This window comes from Gossypium raimondii, chromosome 1 (genome assembly GCF_025698545.1).
Source record: "Gossypium raimondii isolate GPD5lz chromosome 1, ASM2569854v1, whole genome shotgun sequence".
NCBI lineage: Eukaryota > Viridiplantae > Streptophyta > Magnoliopsida > Malvales > Malvaceae > Gossypium > Gossypium raimondii.
In genome coordinates, this window is record NC_068565.1 from 33,189,995 (window position 1) to 33,214,055 (window position 24,061).

The 24,061-nt window shown below is 32.1% G+C and overlaps 1 non-coding gene across 1 annotated transcript; it reads right to left on the reverse strand.

The window, feature by feature from the left end:
* Positions 1 to 16,996: 16,996 nt before the first annotated feature.
* Positions 16,997 to 17,103, reverse strand: LOC128032910 (small nucleolar RNA R71). The gene has a single exon (XR_008189255.1). It is a non-coding gene; the product is annotated as a small nucleolar RNA R71 (small nucleolar RNA).
* Positions 17,104 to 24,061: the final 6,958 nt, after the last annotated feature.

The following is a 24,061-nucleotide window of genomic DNA, read 5'->3' on the forward strand; positions in this document are numbered from 1 at the left end:
TTCCGATCTAATCTCCATTTTATTAGAGATATTTCTTCCTAACTAAAATATAATTATTTTGCTAGATGTTCGACGTGGAATGATTTTAGTTTTTGTACTTTATTTTTATTTGTTATAATTTGGTCCTATATATCCAAAATAGATAGTTACCTATCCGTATCAATTTGTTACATTTTTTATTTATTAATTTTTAAATCTAATATTTAAATATATCAAATGGTTTATATTAAATATTTTTAGTCATAAACACCGCTAATGTTATCTTTTCCATGCTTACTGTAAGAAACGCCACTAATAAATTAAATTCTTGTAATGAAACGACACCGTTTTGAAAAATTCTAATTCATATTAGCGGCGTTTTGGCTATAAACGCAGCCAAAGCTCGCATATTTTACAATTTTTTATATTCAATTATTGTATATTGCATATCAATTTTAAATTAATAATATTTACAATTTATTATTATATCTTTTACAATTATATAAGAACTTATTTAATATATAAATTAAAAAATACTAATTAATCTAAACCTTAAACCCTAACCTGATCCCGAATCTCTAAACCCTAAATCACTAACTTTTAACCCCAAACCCCTAACCACTAACCCCTAAGCCTTATTTAATATATAAATTAAAAAACACTAATTAATCTAAATCATAAACCCTAACCAGACCCCAAATCCCTAACCCCTAACCCCTAAACATTATTTAATATATAAATTAAAACACACTAATTAATCTAAACCCTAACCTGACACCGAATCCATAAACCCTAAATCCCTAACTCTTAATCTCTAACCTCTAACCCCTAACCCCTAACCCCTAACCCATAAACCTTAAATCACAACCCTTAAATCAAAATCCTAATCCATAATCCCTAATTCCATAATCTATAAACCTTAAAATTGTAACTCTTAAACCGGCCCTAAATCCTAAATTAACCATATATATACCCTAAACCATATATATTAAACCCTAAACTATAGTGATAATTAAATTAAATATTTTAAAATTAATACTATCGTATCTTTTACAATTATATTTGAAATTATTTAATATATAAATTAAAAATCAATCAATCATGTACCCAAAAATTTTAAAATTATTTTAAATAATAGTATTTTAATTTCTCCATTTTTAACAAATATTTTCTATGTTTTTTATTTCAAATTATTTCTATGTGTCATTATTTCAAATTTATCCATTTTTAACAAATATTCAATTAAAAATAAATTGAATTTTAATTAATATAAATAAACAAATTAAATAGTAAATAGGCAGATAAAATGTTTTTACGGCGCTTTTTCAAAAACGTCACTAAAGATCTGAGCATTAGCGGTGCTTTTCCAAAAATGCTGCTAAAGATCTGAGCATTAGCAGCGCTTTTTCAAAAACCCCGCTAAAGATATGTGCATTAGCGGTGCTTTTTCAAAAACACCGCTAAAGATCTGAGCATTAGCGGCGCTTTTTTTAAAAACGCCACTAAAGCCCCAAAAGGTAGAAAACGATGCCGTTGGGCTTAGGTTTTTTGCGGTGTTTTTCCAAAAAACGCTGCTAATGCTTGATCTTTAGCAGCGTTTTACGTAAGGCGACGCTAATGCTCGATTGGAGGACTTGGTTTTCAATCATACTTATAAATCATTTGTATTTTTATTCAAAATTGGAGGACTTGGTTTTTCATCATTATTTCGTAAATAAAAACATATTAACTTCATAAATTAAATGTCTTTAGAAAACTTATTTGTAAACATTAATAATTTTGAAAACTAAGTCTAATTTCATTAGAAACTCAATATTCAAAAATGCAGCGGAGAAATGTGTTATTGACATATTCTATTTTAAAAATTGAGTTTCAAGCGAAAGCTAATCAAATAGTAATTTATGCAGTTTTTAAAACTTAATATCATGCAAGCACTTTATACAAATCAGAATGAAAAATGCCAAAATAAAGTCTCATGCCACAATCCATACTGAAAATTATTACAAACCTAAAGTATCAACATATCAAAATAAAATTTAATTAATTTAATTTAAAAAGACTTCCGAGAAACTCCTCCAAATGCTGTCATCGAATCCTAACCTCTGGGTTATTTGTAAAATCAGAAAACTAGAGGGAGGTGAGCTATAAAGCTCAGCGTAAGATTAACATAAACACAATCACATACATATAAACATATACATTATACAATCATAATAATCATATCAATTTCATATAACTCAATATTTCACACTTATACTATGCATGATCATGTCAATGCACATTTCGTAAAACGATGCAGATTTTATGAAAACAGTCCTACCTATCTCCACTACACACAAAAATTGCGTTCCCCAAAACTCGTCCATCCAACACACCAAATTGTGAACAGTGACACCAAATCGTAGATAAATTGCCAATAATCAATATCGTGGACAAGCCACCAAAATCATAGATATACTGCCACATAATCAAAATCGTGAATATTGTCACATTAATGCAGATAAACTACCACATACTTCCACCTTTCACATATCCCACCCCATGCATGTGATATGGCCAAAATCACTTGTTCACTTAAAAATCAATTCACTTTAGCATGTAAGACATGCTCATTATATCACTTTTTACTTAAAATCACATAGGCATGCTCAACATGCAAATCACATATGTACACATGGCACCGAAATTTCACATTTTATAAATCATGCGAAAATCAAATATTCCATAAGATCACATAACATGAGAATGAGATTTTCATAATTTTCATATCATTAATAATAAAAAATCACAAATCATACATATCACCAAAATCAATAGTTTCGAATCACTTACTGGACATAGTCCATAATGATGGGTTTTATCTCTCTTAATGGATACATAAAGTATCCTCATCAAGCATAATTTAAATAATAATTTTAACAATATAAAACATAGGTTTATTTTTGTTTAATGTTAAAACCCACACCTAATCTAAGCAAATCCAATGTAAAAAACTCCTTCTAACGCCCACTTCCAGATTTAATTAGATCTATCTCGAATCTAAACACAAAGCAAACAATCCATCATTAAATCGTCACTTAAGTTATCATTTTAAATAAAAATAGATTAATCTTGATTTCCAATACCTCACGCTAATATGACTAGAATCAGAGATGTGATTCACTTCCTGAAAGTCAAAGGTGTTCCAAGTTGTTAGCAATTGACTCTTCACACAAGATCAATATACGAGATGTTAATATCGGAGAAAAATAATGCGTAACACTAAGACTAAATTCAGATATTAGATGAGGAATAATTGATGATTTAGTACCCAATATCATCACATACTTACGTTATTCATTAACCGAATCTTGCTAAATCAATCAATCAAGAGGAGAGAAAGGATAAATCGAAGAAATAATTGATAGCAAATTATTTTTTAGGATAAAAGCAATAAAATTGTAGCAAAGATTTATCAAAACTAAAATGATAAAGATTAAGGTGGAAGTGGTGAGTTTTTGAGAAGAGAAAATAAAAAAATAGGAAAAATAGTGGTCCCAATGGTGGTCCAGTGGCGGTGAGGTGGTGGTACGGAGGTGGTGTGGTTAACTAATGGTAGTGGAAGGTGGAATAGAAGTGGAGAAAAAGAGGTGAAAAGAAAAGAGGAGCAATGGAGGAATCGATCAAGAGAGGAGGAAGAGACACCAAAATTTGAGAAAAAAGTGAAAGTGGCTCACTTAGGTGGGATAGACGGTTCAAGCTTGGTAAATGGGAGAAAATGGAAGCTTTGGGGGACGATGGCATGAAAAATGGATCAAGGGGGAACATGTGGAGTGAAAATGGGGTTTATGGGGGAAAGTTGACTAGCTAAAGGAGGAAAGAATTTTTCTTTGCATGGTAACTAAGAGTGGACGGTTATGGAAGCTTTGACCAAAGTTTTATGAGCCAAAAATTAAATAAAAACATTAAAATGTAGGGAATCGAACATAAGACCTTTAGGAAATTAACTAAGCACTTAACCACTTAACTATTCACTAGCTTGTTGTAATTTCTACGACATTTATTTTAAAAACATGGTGTAACCTTAGCTAAGGTTTAAGGAAAAATTACACCACATAAAAAATAATGTAAGGGAAGGGATTCAAACACAGGTCATCAATGATAGCTCCACCACTACTCAACCACTATACTTGATACTTATTTATTATCAAATGAGTAAAAGATCATCTAAAAAAATTGGATTGACCATTCTTGGTTCATTAACCCGATTTCTACTGACCCAGATTTTGGGATGCAACAACTTATCCATAAAATTCATAACTCTTCTTTCCAAATCGACCATCATGCTTCCGCTGTGCAACTCTGATTCCAATGTAGTTCCAATAATTCACCTTAAATCTCCAATGGATTTCCTATTTACTTACATGAATTGTCTCAAGGGACTATCTAGGGAAATATCACTAATGATTTCATCATTCCCAAATTCTCAATTTCACATATACACTATTAACAACAAACTTTTAGGTAAAACCAATCCTAAATTAGTGCAATACACAATTAGAATGGATGGTAAAAGTACCTTCATTGATGTTAGATGTGTCTCAATACTCTCGACACCTAGAAACATAAACTAATCTCTGATACCGTTTCTGAGTTGAAGCTTGCATTTAACTAAAAGAATGACGTGAACAATCTTTAACACGATACTTAATGGACCCACTTCTCAGGCATGTTCCTGACTTTTCCAACACTCCTTTGAATGGCGCTTATTACAATAATTACAAATAAAAATTTCTCGTTGATCCAATAGAACCTCCAGTATTAGCTTTTACAATATTCTATTGTGGTTTGTCCTCTTTGGCCCCCTTCAAAAATTGTGAATTTGGGCCCGATTTCTAGTAACCCAAATTTTGGGATGTGATATGGGTAGACCACGTAGAGGCCTAAACGATTCTACTGTGGCTTGGAATCGACACCTCAAAGGAAATCAAATCTCTAAAGGTATATCTTCAACTTCTTTTCAACTTGATTCGTTCCTCGTACATAGATCATTAGTTGGTGATCGCTGAAATAATTTTTTCACTGCACCACGGGGCATACCGACGATCCAACAATAGTATCAGAGCCACTTGTATGATACAAATTCAGGATTAAATTTATTAGTTGACGTGATTGTATGAGATTTATGTTGTTTAATCTAATTTACTTGTTCTGTTTTATGTTTATTTGATACATGCAATATGTTTAATAAAATGTGTATGTAATCTGTTAAACCTATGTGATTATATGTTCACCCAAGCACTGATTAATTGTTAATCATTGATTTTGATGTCTACTGGATTTTATATATAAAATAATTGTTAAGTGTTAACAAATCAGTCTTGGGGCAATGGGGTTTTCGTTATTTGAAGTTAATACTTAACTTGCTAATAACATTCAAAAATTAGGAACAAAAGTTGTTATAGTAAGAAGATTCATAGATCGAAAGTTCAAAAAATATTCTATTTTGATAAAAAATTTACAATTGGTGATGTTTTTCCCATAGAGATCTGAGTGTAGTTTCATAATTTTCGCCGGGGTGTGCCACCGCAAGAGGCTTTAATTGTACGAAAAATTTTGTAATTCTCATTAACAACCAACTGAATAAATATATATATTATATTGTTTACTGTGGTTGATATGCACGGTGTTTGAAATGCATGGTTATAACCCGATAGCCCATTTAATTTATAATTTAAAAATGTTGTAATTTTATAAATATGACGTGTGTCGTGCCTTGCTATTTTTCTCTTGTATTTCTTTACTACTCATCCTACTTCCTTGTATGTAAAACGAGTTTCTATAATTATAAATTGTACGAACTGTATGAACTAGGGGAGATGAAGGTTAAGCTACTTATAGTGAGAAAGAAGCTTGTGAAGCGACTTACACCCATCACTCATCACCTAGTTCTCTAAGTCCGATTGTGAAGCTTGTGAAGGTTGGGATAAATTAGGCTCTGATACCAACTTGTAACACCCATCACCCGAACTGAGTCTTATTTCATAGAAAACTTAATGAAATTCTCAAAACAGTTGACAAAACTCTTTCTTAAAGACATTACTCATTAAATTTATTAAAACTCCATATTTAAAGAACAAAGGAAAGGATTTGCACATAACATAGTGTATATGTCTTGTTAAAATTTTAATACAACTTATAAGTGTAACACCCCGACCCGAGTCCGTCGCCGGATTAGAGTTACGAGGCATTACCAATCAAAATCCGACCCAAAATTATTATTACCAAAATTAGTCAACAATTTATTTACAAAATTGGACCAGATATTAAAACAATAATAGACACAACAATGCCACTTTTGGACAGCAATAATCCTCCTCCTAACGGCAACATTTAACAACTAAAATACAATAAGTGTCTTAAATCAGACAACCAATGATTCACATCACAACCTTAGCATATTAATTATCTAAATACCATAATTATGCCCTAATTTGGACAGTCAATGCTTCATAATATAACAAAGACATATTAATTAGCTAATAACTTGTCTTAAGTTCAACTTTAACTCCCTCATACAAGACAAACCTGAACAACATGTAAGTTAACTTCAATTTTTTTATATATACATCGAAAGCAATAATGAATGAACATCAAACTAAATAAAATTTTAAAGTATGGAGTTCAACAGATTAAATAACACTTACTTATCTATCATAGCTTATACTAAAATCAAATATGTATAATTAAAATCTCCATTTTAATGACCTTTAAAACTATATGCATAGACACCAAAATAGGTCAAAACAAAGTAAGCCATTTTCGCATGGCTCATATTTACATATCCCAAAATTAAACATATTAACTAGACTATACATGTCATAGGTTCGAATTCAAAATATATAAAATATCAAAGACGGTCGATAGTGTGATAGACTATGCTGACGATCCCCGAGCTCGTAACGTGACTTCAAAATCTATAAATCAGAGGTAAACAAATACAACACACGTTAAGCTATTTAAGCTTAGTAAATCATGAGCAAAAATTCATATATATATACTTATACTTATTCCATCATTAAGTTAAAATAAACCAAAATCATTTATATTTATATATATATATCAAATGCATATAATCACTTAATTTAACATATTCAGATCACCGGCACTTAGCCTGCTAGGTTTATAACTTGATTCATATCACCGGCATTTAGCCTACTAGGCTTATAGCCTGATTCAGATCACCGGCACTTAGCCTGCTAGGCTTATAGCCTGATTCAGATCACCAACTCCAAACTTGATAATTCAATGATTCAACCGAATACATTTATATATATATCTTTATATTATAGATTCAACTACTACCATTATCATATTTAACTTCCATTATACTTAAATAATATATATTTCACATTCGAACATATTAAAATAATCTAAGCTAATAACTTTATTCCTTTGATTCAGATCACCGGCACTTAGCCTGCTAGGCTTATAGCCTGATTCAGATCACAAATTTCAATTTCACATATACAAAATATTTCCTCAAATAATTCTTTATAACAAACACATGTTCATTGTAGTTCATGTCCAATCAATTAAAAGTTTATAAATCATGTCTTCAATTCAATTCAAACACTTATAAATTTATAAACACACATATATATTTATATATTATTACTTAACTAAATTCAATACAAGAACTTAACATATATATATATTTATATATATATATCCACCTATTCAAAATAACTTTTACATGTATATCCGTACATATGCAAGACTACCCATATATATATTTAACATTCACACCTTGAAATATGTTCAAAACCTATTCAAACATATATACGTATATGTTTCAACTCACACATATATATATACTTATTCAAATTATCTATGCAAATGCAATATACATACTTTTAATCAAACTCAAAGATTATACATGAATGTACATATATATTCAATTTTGTGTTTACATTTATAATCCTCATATCATCAAATATTTTCAATAACATAAACATATTGATACATGTTTAATATTCAAACAATGTATAAATATTTTCTATATACCATTCGTACTTACAATTAATTCAAAGACTTATATAGACATATATTCATATATTCAATATGGTATATACATATATACCATTTATATTTCAAACTTATTCAATCAAATTATTTTTAATTATAGATCAACAAAATAAAATAGATATACATACATATATACTGATTTAAATACGTTAAATAACTAGTAGACTTACCTCGGACGATGGAAAATCGAAGTCGGACGATTATTCGACTAATTTGGCTTTTCCCCGATCTAACTCCGATTTCTTTGGTTCTCGATCTAAATATATTCAAAATAAGATAATTTATTTATTAACACATTCAATTTAGTCCAAAAACACATAATTTGGAAATTTACTATTTTGCCCCTAATATTTACACTTTTTGCAATTTACTCCCTATTGCATAAAACACAATTTACACAAAATTTGCCCATACCACACAAGGGCCGAATATTCATGGTTCTCATACAAGTCCACACATTGCATTTATTTCACATTTTAGTCCCCTAAAAATTTAATTTCACAATTTAGCCCTATTTACTCAATTTCACTAAAAATTCCAATACAAAACATATTAATCTATCACATATCTTTCATTTTTCATCATCAACTATCACAAAGTCCAAGCATTCATCAATGGCACATTTCAAAATCATCAACAATTCACAAAATTAAAGCATGGGTTTTGAAGGACACAAAGCAACGATCTCAAAAACGTAAAAATTATTAAAAACCGAACAAAGTACTAACCTCAATCAAGCTTTTATATGACCGAATGTAGCTAGGTTTTCTTTCTTTTTCTTTTGTTTACTTTCAACTAGGGAAGAAGATGATAACCTTGAATTTTTCTTTGTTTTTAATTAACATATATTAGTTTGTTTTATTTATTTACCTTATTAACCTTTAATAAATAATTTGTATTTCATATAACATAAGGATATAATTGTCCATAGCCACCCACTATCATTTCAAATGGTCTAATTGACATTTAAGACCCCCATTTTTAAAAGACAACATCAATTAGGTATTTTTAGATTTAACCCCTAAATTTTCATTTTACGCAATTAAACCCTTTTTATCAAATTGAACATTCAAACGATTAAATTTCCACACGAATTTTTCACACCTATAACTTAACATATAATAGACACCAAAAATAATATTAAAATATTTTTCTGATTCGGATTTGTGGTCCCAAAACCACTATTCCGATTAGGGTCAAAACCGGGTTGTTACAATAAGTTACAAAGAGACGGGCTCTAAGGCGTAGTCTTTCTAAACATAAACTCTTTCTACATGTCTACTGTAAGACTAGTAGCCCTCTTATGCTACTTATCTAGCACATTCCAGGCATCATCTCCTCAAGTACTTACTTTGACACGCCAATACCTGAAACAAAGACATAACGCGAGTAAGTAGAAAGGAACTTAGTGAGTTATGAATGTAACACCCCTAACCTGTATCTATCGCTAGAATAGGGTTTTAGAGCATTACCAGAGTTTACTAATTAATTTTCAGACGTTTCTTTTGATCAAGCATTCATATTTATAACCAATCAAAATAAAACATTAATGAGCTAACGTTAACCAATTTCACTTGTACATGCCATTATAACCAGAATCAAATCATCCAAAATTATTGATAGAACCAATGGATAATGTGATATATCTCCAACAAGCTTCCAACTCAATCGAGCTTTCGATAATCATTTCAATGCATCAAATAATTATACATATTACCAATAATAATTCAATTCCAATAATAAAACACACACACACACATATAATATTCATTACCAAATAGCATTCACTTCAATTAAAATTATACGAATATAGTTCATACGAACTTACCAAAGCTAAATTGCGAAATACCAAAATTCAAGGACATTTTAGAAATTTTCTATTTTCTCAAATTTCCACCCAATCTTGATCTAAATTAATATTTCATTCAATTTACTAATTTAAATAATAAAACAATTCATTTCATGCAATTTGGTCACTTTTTGACATTTTTACAAATTTACCCTTAAAGTTTTACTTGTATTCAATTTACTCCCCGAGCCTAAAACGTGCAAATTATCCATGCTAGCTGAATATTCATATATATATATTTTCCTCCTCCTTCTCTCCATTCCACATCCTTAATTTATATAATATGCTTATAAGTAACATTATCTATGATTTTACTATTTACTTGTAAATTTATTCAAAATTGTCCATTTGAGTCATAGCCACTAAATTATTTTTATCTTGAGCTACAGAACTCCAAATTAGGATCCGCTAATTTCCCATGAAACTAGAATCACACATATTCTTACCATAAAATTTTCAGAATTTTTGGTTTAGCCAATAAGTACAGTTTATTCTTTAAAGTCACCTCTGTTCTGCTGTCTGATAGTTCCGACTCTTCTTCACTAAAACTTAATTATATCCTTGTACAGAATTCGGATGATATCCGAATTTGTTTATATTGAAAAGAGACTCTTTAATAATTTTCAACATATAAATTGTAACCCATAATTATTTTTGTACAATTTTTTATGATTTTCCAAAGTCAGAACAGGGAACCCGAAATCATTCTGATCTTGTCTCAAAAAATCTATTATATCTCATGATTTACAATTCCATTACCTACACCGTTTGTTCTATGAGAAACTAGACTCAGTAAGAGTTAATTCCATATTTTTTTCATCCTCTAATTTAATTTCCACAATTTATGGTGATTTTTCAAATTTAACCTACTGCTGCTGCCCAAAACTGTTTTAGTGCAAAATGTTAATTACTAAGTTTATAACTTCCTTATTCCCTTTCTCTATAATATTTCCCATCACTTTCACTTATTTTTCTTCACTAATATATCAAGAACATAAGACTTTATATAAGAAAACTCTACTATAACATCTTTTCCATGCTATTTCAATAATATCAAACTTAAAATTATATTGAAATCTCAATGTTCTTACCTTGTCCTATTGATTTCAACCTTTAACTTGATTTTCTCTCTCCTCCAGCTTCAATTTCTTGAATCCAACTTGATATTCTAGCTCCCCATAGTCTCCTTATTATCTTTCTCTCTTGATGGCTATGGAAATTCTTTTGATTTCTAATTGAAAATGGTGAAATTTTTTTGGTGGAAGGACCAAATTGTAAAGAAAGCAAAACTTTCTTTCTTCTCTTCTCTTCTAATGTGAAGTGTATGGAAAAGATGGTGGGTTGGTTTCTTTTCATCTTTCTTTCCACTTATATATACTAAATAATAAAATAATAAAATATCATTTAAAAATCAAATTAAAATATTAATAAACTAATATTTATTTATTTAACTTATCTAAAATATCTCTAACATCATCATTATCTTCTAGATTTCTCTCTCTTCTAAATGACCATTTTTCCCTTTTTGATCTTTTAAAATTCCATCATTGAGTCATTACTTAATTTGGTAAAATTACGATTTAGTCCCTCATAATTCTTCACATATTCAATTTGGTCCTAATTCTTCTATTTTCCTTAGTTTCTAGATTATTCCAACCTTAAAATATTTGCACTATCGGTCCTTCAACTTTTTCTTATTTTCACTTTAACCCCTCAAATTTTAAGTATTTACCCTTAGGCAACAAAACTTTTCTCACTTTTACGATTTAATCATTTCTTGAATTAATATGTCATAATTTAGTTCTTAATGCTGACATAACTCAAAATTACCCTTTTTATCACTTTATTTCCTTATTTTACTATATTAAGAATATTATCTTACTTTCTTAGTGTAGTAATTTTCGGGGTATTACAATAAACACCACTTACCTTTTTAACATTTCATGAAGTTCTTCATCTTGAATAATTTGACCTTCTTGTATCTATCTTTGGTGAACACCTCTCCATTTGTAGTTGTATGCTTTCATACTTACAGACCCCACATCATTCATATCATATCCTCATTCATTCAACTATTTTGCTGGCTCTAGGTCTCGACATTCGAACACCACACTTTTCTGTTTCCTTCAAACAACTTTCAACAGTTATTCTCGAATAGTTAATCGCAAGCACTATTCTTGATGGATACCTCTTACTTATCATACTTTTGGCGGATACCTTTACTAATCATACTTTTGATGAATACCTTTGCTAAGCTTGATAAATCAAAGCATAATTTAAACTGAACCTTGATTCATCCCAAGTCATAACCATACTAATGAGAGTTTCTCCAAATTGTTAAGAAAAAATATACACATCTTTTTAACAAACACAAGATATCAAATATCAAACAATATGTATTCTAACAAAATTTAGAATAAGACATTATTCTAAACAGAGGTGTCAGATAGCTCAGAATTCTACCATAGCAGTTGTAACTCGAATTGACGAAATCTTGTACCAAATATGCCCATATACTGGATTGGCAGATAACCACAACAGATACTCTCATTGAACATGTTGAATCATACTTTGTTTAAGAATTATTCGTATTTATCACAAAATTAACATACTAAAGTTTCAGATAGATCATATTCTTGATACAGACTTACCATAGTACACCATTAGGGCCAGACAGAATATGCCAGAAAGGCGACATACAGATTACACCACAAGGGCTAGCAGAATGCTACAAAAGCCATATCAAATGCCATAAAGGCTAACATAATGCCACAAAGGCCATATCAGATGCCACAAAGGCTAACAGAATGCCAGAAGGGCTATATCTGAATACGCCATAAAGGCCAAATCATAGTACGCCTATAAAGGCTAGTAGAATGCCCGTAACACCCCTAACCCATATCCTTCACCGGACTAGGGTTAAGAGGCATTACTGAACAATTCACATCATTATACAAACATTTCATATACATTGATCATGTATCATCATATCACATTCATTCATAATCAAATTGTCCCTTAAATAGGTCTACGAGATCTAAAACATGCTTTTAAGAAGGTTTGTGACTAAACTGGTTACACATAAAAATTTTCGAAGCTTTAAGAATTTTCTAAGTAACAGACGTCACATGCCCGTGTGAACAGCCGTGTGGACGAATATAGGCCGTTTGCAAGGATAATTCACCACCCATAAGGGTCAATCCTACACAAGCACAAAATATACCATTTTTATACACAATAGGTAGCTTAAACATTGTGAATTCATGCATCAAACATGCCATACCAATTCAACCATTTCATCTATTCATACACAAACTTTTGCCTAACCACAAAAATAAAAAATCAATATGATTTATTATTTAGCCAAACAATCATCATTTAAACCAATTTAACAAGGCATGTAAATCAATGTCTTTTAGACCTAAAATACTCCATTCCTTTTTCATCATCTCAATTGCAACCTAACCTCTCAATACCAATATATACAAATGCATAAATACCATTATTCATCAATTGTGAATATCAATTTGGACACTTCCACTAATGTATCAATAACTTTACTGAAGCTTACCATATAACCACAATCACATACCAATTATAAGGCCATCTACATATCAAACCTCACATTATAAACAAGTCAAATCTCATGGCTCAATACATTTCAAACATATAGGCACCAGTAGCCAAAATCGCTTATACACTTAATAAACCAACTAACCTATACATGCCACATAACCAAAATTAAAAATCTTTTAAGTACCGAAACAATAGTTGGATATTGTGATGGGATCTCCGATGACTTCTAACCTGAGCGAGCCTTCGAAATACTATAAACATAGAAAAAAATAACACAAAGTAAATTATAAAACTTAGTAAGTTCGTACGGCTAATAAAATCATCTTAGCAACTAAACACATTTCAAGTAATTACATAAAGTATAACTCAATTCATATGATCTCACAATTCAATCTTATAATCACTCACATAGCTATCCTTAGCTTTCACAAGTTTAATCAATTTAATTCTCATATAACATTCAATTTATACTTCCATATAGCCAAATGATCATATTTTGGTATATATCTAAACACATATCTTTCACATTTCATATACATGATACGGTATGAACTCATCAATTCACCTTCATTCGACTCTCACATAGGTTCTGTATGTACCTGTCTTGCTTAACTCGATCGTACTTTCATTCTCAATTTTCACTTACTTGTTGATTTTTGTCACGAATACCTTGCTTTCGTTGTACCATCATTTATAACCATGTTTCATCCATTTTTTCGGTTGAACCAGTTGGAATACCAAAGGATACTCGGGGATCTCGTACACATAGTACCGTAACAATGCCATATCCCAGATATGGCCTTACATGTAATCTTGTATCGATGCCAATAGCCCAGCCATGGTCTTACATGAAATCACATATCGATGCCAATGTCCCAGACATGGTCTTACATGAAATCACATATCGATGTCAATTTCCTAGACATGGTTTTACACGAAGTCTCATATCGATGCCATATCCCAGATATGGTCTTACTGGAAACACATAAATTTACACATTTTTACATACCCTTTTTAACTTAAAATTATACAGTTTCGATAAAATTCTTGTCGAAAAAATAATGAATTTTTACAAAATAATTAAAGTGCACTTAAAATATGAACATGTTGAATTTTAGTTAATTTTCTAATTAATTTTGATGAATTTCGGTTTTTTTTGACAAATTTGCACAAAGGGCGAAAAATGGCTTAGCAGACACTACTAGAAGCGCAAAACCGAGATGCAATTTGAAGTATTGAGGCGGTGGTCCAAAATTATATGTATTAATTCATAATATAAGTAATTTTAATTTATATCCAATTTAATTTGGGTTAATAAATTATTATTAATTAATTATGAAAAAGTGGTCTAGTTGAACTAAACCGACCAAGAAATGGACAGCCCAAAAACTGTCCCAAGAGCTGACCCAAATCAGCTTATTAGCTAATTATTTAAGCTTGCAAAGAGGCCCTTGAAGACTGGTTCAAGTTGCATTCAAACCCCTCAACAATTGGTGGCTTTATAGATTTTCCCCAAGCCTAAGTTAGCAAAGTTGAAACTATCAACCTTGTCACATGTGTGGTCGACCAAGGGAGGGCTCTTTGACTGATAATTTTAGCTATTTTTAGCAGCCCTCCTTAGCTATAAAACCCCCTTTAGGCTGGTCATTTGAAAAACACACCTCAAGCATTCACATCTTTCTTCTATTCTCTCCACTTTCTCTCTTCTTTTCCATTCCAAAATTCCCTTGCTTTCTTGCCAATTTCTCCTCTTGGGAAAGGGCCATTCATCAACTATTTGGAGATGCAATTAAGTGTTCATAGCAGCCTTGGTCAACGAGGACAGCGAAGAAGAAAGAATGGAGCAACTAGTCAAGCCACGGAAAAACACCAGATTTGATTCTTGTTCCCTGTCTCTTTAATTTCTATTATTGTTATGCTGGACATATCTATGAATATTTATGTTGTTGGAATGGTTAATTTAATCAATTTAGCTTGAATTTAATTCGTGTTAGGTTGATTGCATTTCGTTTGTTAAAATTATTGAAATTGTGTTTATGTTGTTAAAGTCCTCGGTAAGATGCTTGATTAAGTAAAATCATGACTAAATTATTCTTCCATTACAATTTTTAGGGAACTAATGAATTAATTATTTAAACGGATTGAAATTGTAACTAATGGACACAGTTCTTAATTAGTGCATGTTTAATCATCTAAGGTAGCTGAGGGTTAGATTAGCAACGGTATCTGACGATACATTTGCCTTGCATAACTTGCAGGATGATTGTGATTAAACTGTTTCAAGGTAAGGATGCTTTGTTACCTCACATAGTCTTTTATGTGCTTATTAAATCGAGTTAATTTTTTGAATTGACATAGGAATATGTACAAGAGATTATTTCGATTTAATAAGTATGTATGTGCAATAACATATGTGCCTATTAAGATTTGTTTAATCGGTTGAATTGACATAGGGATATAGTCAATAGATAAATGGATTTTGGTAGGTGAGTGTGTTCATAAGTTAGCAAATTACCGAGTTGCCGTGAACTTATTCGTAACAATATAAACACGAGTTTAATAATTCTAAGTTAAGAAATGTAATTAATCTACCACAATTATGACATCTTAATTAAAATCATATTTTGAAATCGTGCATTTGAGATTTATTTATTTAGTTTACTTAGTGTAAAATCTTAGTTTTTAATCACCCTCTTCAAACAAAGTATTTTTCTTCACCAAATTGTTTTAAATAGATTCATAAATAATTCTTTTCATAGTCCGTGTGGGTATGATAACTCGACATTTACTTGTCACTTTATTACTTGTTGCGATTGTGTACACTTTCGCATTTTCGTCATTCCAAGTTTTTGGCGCCGTTGCTGGGGACTGTGTTTTAAAAAAAGTCATTATTTGTGAAGTTGTTAGTTTTGCATTTTGGTTTATTTTTGTCTTCAAATTTTAACTTAGTTAATTTTTCTATGATTATTTCAAGTGTTTATGAGTATTGATCGAATCATCGATTTATTCCCTGTAGACCCTGAGATTGAATGAACTTTTCGACAGCGAAGAAGACAAGCAAGTTAGAGAAGGACTGAAGAGATGAACTTCAAAAATCTGAATCAAGGAAACAGAGCAAACCTTGCTCAAAATCCTATCCTTATTGTTGATGATAGGGATAGAGCTTTGACACAGTATGCCGTGCCAGTATTTCATGATCTTAATTCGGGTATTAGGAGACCCGAAATTGAGGTACAACAGTTTGAGTTGAAGCAAGTCATGTTTCAAATACTTCAGACAGTGGGCCAATTTAGTGGAATGTCTACTGAAGAGCCTCACCTACACTTAAGAATGTTTATGGAGGTGAGCGATTCTTTCAAGTTAGCCGGAGTACCCGAAGATGCATTACAATTAAAGTTGTTCCCATATTCACTAAGGGACAAAGCTCAAGCTTGGTTGAACTCATTACCACCAAACTCAATTTCAACATGGAAAAAGTTAGCAGAAAATCTCCTTATGAAGTATTTCCCACCTAGCAAGAATGCTAAGTTGAGGAACAAGATCACTGCTTTCCAAAAAATGAATGATGAGTCATTGTATGAGGCATGGCAAAGGTACAAAGAATTATTACCGAACTGCCCTCATCACGGAATCCCACATTGCATACAACTTGAGACATTTTATAATGGTCTTAATGCTCACACGAGGATGGTAGTGAACACTTCTGCTAATGGTGTTCTCCTTTCTAAGTCTTATAATGAGGCCTATGAAATCATTGAGAGGATTGCTAGTAACAATTATTAATGGTCAACCAATCGAGTAGCTTCAGGAAGATGATTCACTGGAATAATGAAGTAGACGCTCTTACTTCACTCGCATCTCAATTATCATCAAAATCGTCAATGTTAAAAAATCTTACTACTTATGGGTGTAATAGTTTTGCAGCACAGCCACTGAATCAATTTAAAAATGTAGCCTGTGTTTATTGTGGGGAAGGACATTTGTTCAAAGAATGTCCATCGAACCAAGAATCTGTGTATTACATGGGTAACTAGAGCCAAAATTGAGGAAGGCAAGGGTTGCAATCCAATTTCTATAACCCATCATGGCGAAACCACCCGAATTTTTCCTGGAGTAACCAAGGGGCAAGAACTAGTAACAATTATGTCCAACCTAGATCGACCCAGCCACCTAGTTTTTCCTAACAAGCTTAGAAACCAACCCAAGCTAAACCATGCAATAGCCTAGAGAATATATTGAAGGCATACATGGTGAAAAATGATGCCTCCCTAAAGAATTATGAGAATCAAGTGGGCCAGCTTGCAACTAAACTCAGAAACCGACCACAACGTGCTTTACCTAGTGATGCAGAGAATCCGAGGAATCCAGGGAAGGAGCATTGTAAAACGTTAACATTGAGGAGCGTAAAGACTTTAGAGCCTAATTTCGTCAAAGTTGAGAAGGACCCAGCTGACGCTCAAGACTCAGAGGAAGTTCAACTAAGTGTTGAAATTCCAGTTTCACCGGAAATTAAATCTGCAAATCTGATAAGGTAACTTTTGAACCAGCTAATTTTGATAAACTAATAACTCTGTTAGATGTAGAATTGCCACAGAAAATGAATCAACCAGTTCTAGTAAAGAAACCTCCACCACCCTACCCTCAAAGATTTTAGAAGCAGAAGCAGGAAATTCAATTCAAGAAGTTCCTAGACGTACTCAAGCAACTTCATATCAACATCCCGCTGGTTGAAGCACTTGAAAAAATGTCGAACTACGTCAAATTCATGAAGGATATCCTGTCTAAAAAATGAAGGCTTGGAGAATTTGAAACGGTAATCCTAACGAAGGAATGCAGTGCATATCTTCAAGACAAACTACCTCCAAAATTGAAAGATCCTGGATATTTTACCATACCTTGCAATATTGGAGCAACATATTATGGTAAGGCACTATGTGACTTGGGTGCGAGTATCAACTTGATGCCCATGTCAATATTTAGGACGCTAAGGATAGGTGAAGTTAGGCCTACTACAGTTACACTTCAATTAGCAGATCGATCCTTAGCACATCCAGAAGGAAAAATCGAGGACGTATTGGTACGTGTAGACAAATTTATCTTTCCTGCTGACTTTGTGATTCTAGACTTTGAAGCAGACAAAGAGGTTCCAATCATCCTAAGAAGACCATTTTTAGCAACCGGAAGGACCCTTATTGATATGTAGAAGGGCGAGCTTACTATGCGTGTTCAGGATGACCAGGTAACATTTAATGTTTTTAAGTCCATGCGATTTCCTGACACAATTGATGATTGTTCTGTAGTGTCCGATTTAGAGGATTTAATCATGGAGAAGAAACTCAATTATGTTGAGAACCCATTGGAACAAATTTTGACATCAGATCCTCCAAATTATGAAGAGAAAGATGAATACTTTGCTTTGTTAGAAGCTATTCAAAGGGGATTTAATCTGCAATCCTGATTTGAGTCTTTGGATTTAGAGAAAAGGGATTATGCCCAACCAAAAGCGTCAATCGAGGTGCCACCTAAATTAGAACCGAAGGTACTTCCCTCACATTTGAAATAAGTTTATTTAGGTAACTCTTCTATTCTGCCTGTGACTGTTTCAGTAGAATTAAGTACTGAGCAAGAAGAGAAACTCATCCTGGTGTTCAAACAATTCAAGAAGGCTATCGAATGGACCATAGTCGATGGTCGCGGAATTAGTCTATTTGTATGCATGCACAAGATTATCTTAGAAGATGGCAAAAAGGGTTAGATGCGGATATAATTTACCCCATCTCAGATAGTTCATGGGTAAGTCCGGTCTAGTGTGTGCCAAAGAAAAGAGGTATCACGGTCATTGAAAACGAGAATAACGAGTTGATACCGACTAGAATAGTTACGGGATGGAAAATTTGCATCGATTACCAGAAACTGAACAAGGCAACTGAATTACACAGTAGCAGAAAAAGAGTTACTTGCTATTATGTTTGCTTTTGACAAGTTTCGATCTTATCTTGTAGGTACCAAAGTGATTGTTTATATGGACCACTTGGCAATTAAGTATTTACTTGCCAAGAAAGACACTAAGTCGAGACTGATCCTATGGGCACTTCTATTTTAAGAGCTCGATTTAGAAATTCAAGATCAAAAGGGAGTGGAAAACCAAGTAGCAGACCACTTGTTCAGATTAGAGCTGTAAGAAGGGAACTCTCCCCTTATACCAATTCGAGAGACGTTTCCAGATGAACACATACTGAAGGTAAATCATGTCCATAATACCCCTTGGTTTGTTGATATTGCTAACTTTTTAGCTTGTGGTTTGATGCCGATTGATAAGACATATCATCAAAAGAAAAAGTTTCTTCACGATGTGAAGTACTATTTCTGGGAAGAACCGTATTTGTTTAAAAAGTGTACAGATCAAATGATCAGGAGATGCGTGGCAGAAGATGAAGTACATAAGATTTTATACCATTGTCACTCAGCTCTGAGTGGGGGACACTTCGGAGGTACATGTACTGCAGCCAAGGTATTGCAAGTCAGATTCTTTTGGTCAACACTATTCAAAGATGTATATGCTTACGTAAAGAGTTGTGATCGATGTCAAAGGGTCGAGAATGTCACCAACAGAAATGAGATGCCTCGAACAAACATCATTGAGGTAGAATTATTCGATGTTTGGGGTATAAAAATTTCTCGGTCCTTTCCCTTCGTCTTTTGGTCACAAGTACATATTAGTAGCAGTAGACTATGTGTCTAAGTGGGTTGAGGCAGAGGCATATCCGACAAACGATGCTAAGGTTGTTGTAATAGGCCAATTTTGGCATGGCTAAAAAACCATTTACATAGCCCAAATAATTCGGCCCAATAAGGCCTAAATTGCTAACCCTAATCTGCTAGCCCAAAAAAACACAAAGGGTATAGTAGAAACCCTAGTAGCCGCCGCAGCAATCTCACCCTCGCACGCCGCCGCAAATGGCGCGCATGCGCTCCTCCAAGCATGTACTTGCAAAAGGCAACAAGTAGTATAGGCAAGAAAATCAGAAAATCGCAAATCAAGCAGATAATAGAATGATTTTTTTCCTTTATTTTCTTGTTTCAATACGGCTATAAAAAGCCAATTAAAATCTGTAAAAGTGAGGGATTTTTTTCGACACAGAGAGAAATACAAAGAAAAAGATTTAAAATAGAGTTAAAAAAGAAGAAAAGTTGAATACAAAGGTGATTTTTTGTTTCATTTGTCGAGGAGTTCATCGTTTTTTTTATTTTTTATATTCTTATGCATAAAATAAAAGGTAGGAGAGAAAGAAAGCCTACCTTTTCGTCGGAGCCGTCGCTTTGCCACCATTGCCGTCGTAGTCGGGGCTTTAGTCCAGGGAAGGAGAGCGGCGACACTCAAGGGGTTAAAAGAGAAACCCTAGCAGAGCAGCCTTTTTTTTTTTGGAAAAAATGAAACAGAATGATTTTTCAAGAAGAACCTATTTTGTTTTAATAAAAGAAAAAATGGCGTCGTTTGGTGTAGGTTGGATTCATGTGTTTCTGCTTTAAGGGGGAATTTGCGTGCTTGGCCCCCCGGTTTATCTCATTGTTTTGATTTTGTTCTTTTAAAATTTACCCTGTTTAATTTGAATTTATTCATCTTAATCCGTGTCACTGCGCAACGTTGTGGGATGGCGGATTATTTCCGATATGATCCCTCATGTTGTCTGCATGTTGCACCTTGGCCCTTCTCTTTATTTCAATTCCGTTTGTTGCCTTTTAACTTTGTTTTAATTTTGATCTAATCCTTGAACTTTACTTTAAATTGCTTTAATGTAAATTACATTGTAATTTTTTTTGTGTATTGCTTTATTTATTTATTTTAAATTTATTTATATAATGTCTGTTTAAAAATATATATATACATATTACTTAGTTTAATTTATTTCTTTTATATGTTATTTTAAGATTTACTTTCAAATTGTTTTATTTTAAAATTTTTACTTATTATGTTAAATTTTTATAGGTTATTTTAATTCACTTTGAAAATTATCTATTCAGTTATTTTTTCGTGTATTATTTTTAATTATTTTATACATTAATTATTTTAAAATTATTATATATCATTATCTTTATCATGTACTATTTTTTTAAATTATTATACATCATTGCTTAAATTTTCCATATTTCTCATATTTTATGTAAATTTAATATATTTTGTATACATTCTTTGATATTTTTATTTTATAAATTTTTAAAAAAATTTATCCATTATATTTCAAGTTTTTTAGATTTACATAGAAATATCTTTATATAAATATTTTTATTATACGCATATACTCACATGTACATTATTTTATGTATTTTGATTTTCTCTTTACAATACTTACTTTAAGATTCATTTAAATATTATTATTTTATGTAGTTGGTATTTCAAACTCTCATGTATATGTATCATTTTACACTTGGTATTTCCTTTAAGATTAGGTTTTTAATATTAGTATTCAAATGTGGGTGTTAATATTTACATGTGATATGAGATTGTTTGCCCGCATATGTGTTATATTATTTATTCGTATTTATTGATTATTGATGATTATTAGTGTATACTTCAGCTTATTAATTATGGTTTCGTGTTGTACATTAACGTCCCATCGCATTTTTTTAAAATATTTGGTTTCATTAAAACATTAAAACCATTTTGTTCAAAGGTTTCCAAAATAACGCAATACTCGCATTTAGGATTTTCAAGAAAATTGAGCCCTAACGTATTGGGTTCCAATTTTCTTCGTTAAATCTAACAATCGAGAATTGCTCTTTAATCAAAAATAAAATGAAAAGCTTGTTGTCGGGAATTTAATATGTTGTATCCTAACGTATTAGATGTGACGTATCTCGAGACAAAGATTTTTTTAAAAAATAATAACAAAGGAAATATTCCAAGTTTAGGATTTTGAGAAATTGTGCCCTAACGTATTGGGCCACGATTTCTTTGTAAATATTAAACAAATGAATATTCTTTTAAATTTTATTACACAAGTATATTTTGGACTAATTCATTTTTGAGGAATTAGAATGTCGTGCCCTAACGCATTTGGTGTGACATTTTCTTTCTCCGAAATGATAAGAGTCTTAATAAGTAACGTTTTTAAGTTTTTATTAAGGATCATATTTTTAAATTTTTGACATTAAGACACTAATTAATTAACTAGGTACTAGTTTTGGGCATTACGAGGGTGCTAATCCTTCCTCGTACGTAACCGACTCCCGGATCCATTTTTCTAAAACTCGTAGACCAAAGCTATTTTTAGGTGATCCAATCACACCTCATTAAAAGATTGGTGGCGACTCCCAATTTTTGTTTTTTTAAAGTCTACAACTAATTTTTTGTTTTTTCAAAAATAAAAAATGGTTTCGACAGTTGTAATGAAGTTTTTGCAGAAACATGTGCTCACAAGGTTTGGAACCTCCAAGAGCCATCATCAGTGATGAAGGGTCCCATTTTTTGAACAAGTGGTTGAAATGGTTATTAGATAGACATGGAGTGAAACACAAGGTCGCTACGGCTTATCATCCGCAGATGAATGGGCAAGCTGAACTGGCAAACAAGGAGATCGAAGGCATACTTGATAAGGTAGTTTGCTCGAACCAATGAGATTGGTCCAAAAGACTAGATGATGCTTTATGGGCTTACAGGACAGCATACAAGACACCTTTAGGGATGTCACCCTACAGGTTAGTCTTTGGGAAAGCCTGCCATCTACCCTTGGAGTTAGAACACAAAGCTTACTGGGCTCTTCAACGACTCAACTTGGATTTTAAAAGTGCCAAAGAGAAACGGATGCTTTAACTTAACGAGTTAGAAGAATTCTGAATGTCTTCATACGAGAATGCCAAATTACTTAAGGAGAGACTCAAGAAATGGCATGAGAAGCACATTCGAGTTCGAGAATTTGAAGCAGGTCAGCTAGTGTAACACTCTGAATTTTGGGCCTAGAAGAAATAGGTTTTGAACAAGGGAACAGTTAGAAGACTGCACATAAATATTTAGTTGTGCAAGGAATTGACATAAATGAATGTCTACTTCAGTGGTTAAGTGATTTAGGAGTGTTTGGGGGTGTCTAAGAAGTCTTGGGTTCAAGCCTTGGCTTGGGCAAAATTTTTGTTTTTAATTGAATAAATCCCTATCTCTAGCCAGTAGACTTAAAAATAAATGTTGATAAAATATGTTAGAATGGGCCTGCTGGTCTGGTGGTTAAGTGGAGTGTTGGTTATGTTTGAGGTCCTGAGTTCGAATCTTTTTGCAAATAAGGGATTTATTTTGCTGCTTGCGTCGTGTGAGAGTTTGAGTTCGGCTAAATTTCTGAGTAGTGGGAAGGTTGGAGTGATTTTTGGAGGAAATTATGGGATTGAGGAGCAAAATAAGGGAATTCTCATATTATCATATTATTATTGATTTTAGTTTGATTCTTGTGATTCTTTTTTTCAAAAAAAAAAATCGGTTCCCCATATTGTTCCCAAAATTTTTGACATTAGTTCCTTTTTCCCTCAAGTCTACCGTTCGCCATTTTGCTCCTCCCTTTGTCGAATTTTGCTTGGCAAATTTCTGTTGTATCTTTTGTTCCTTTT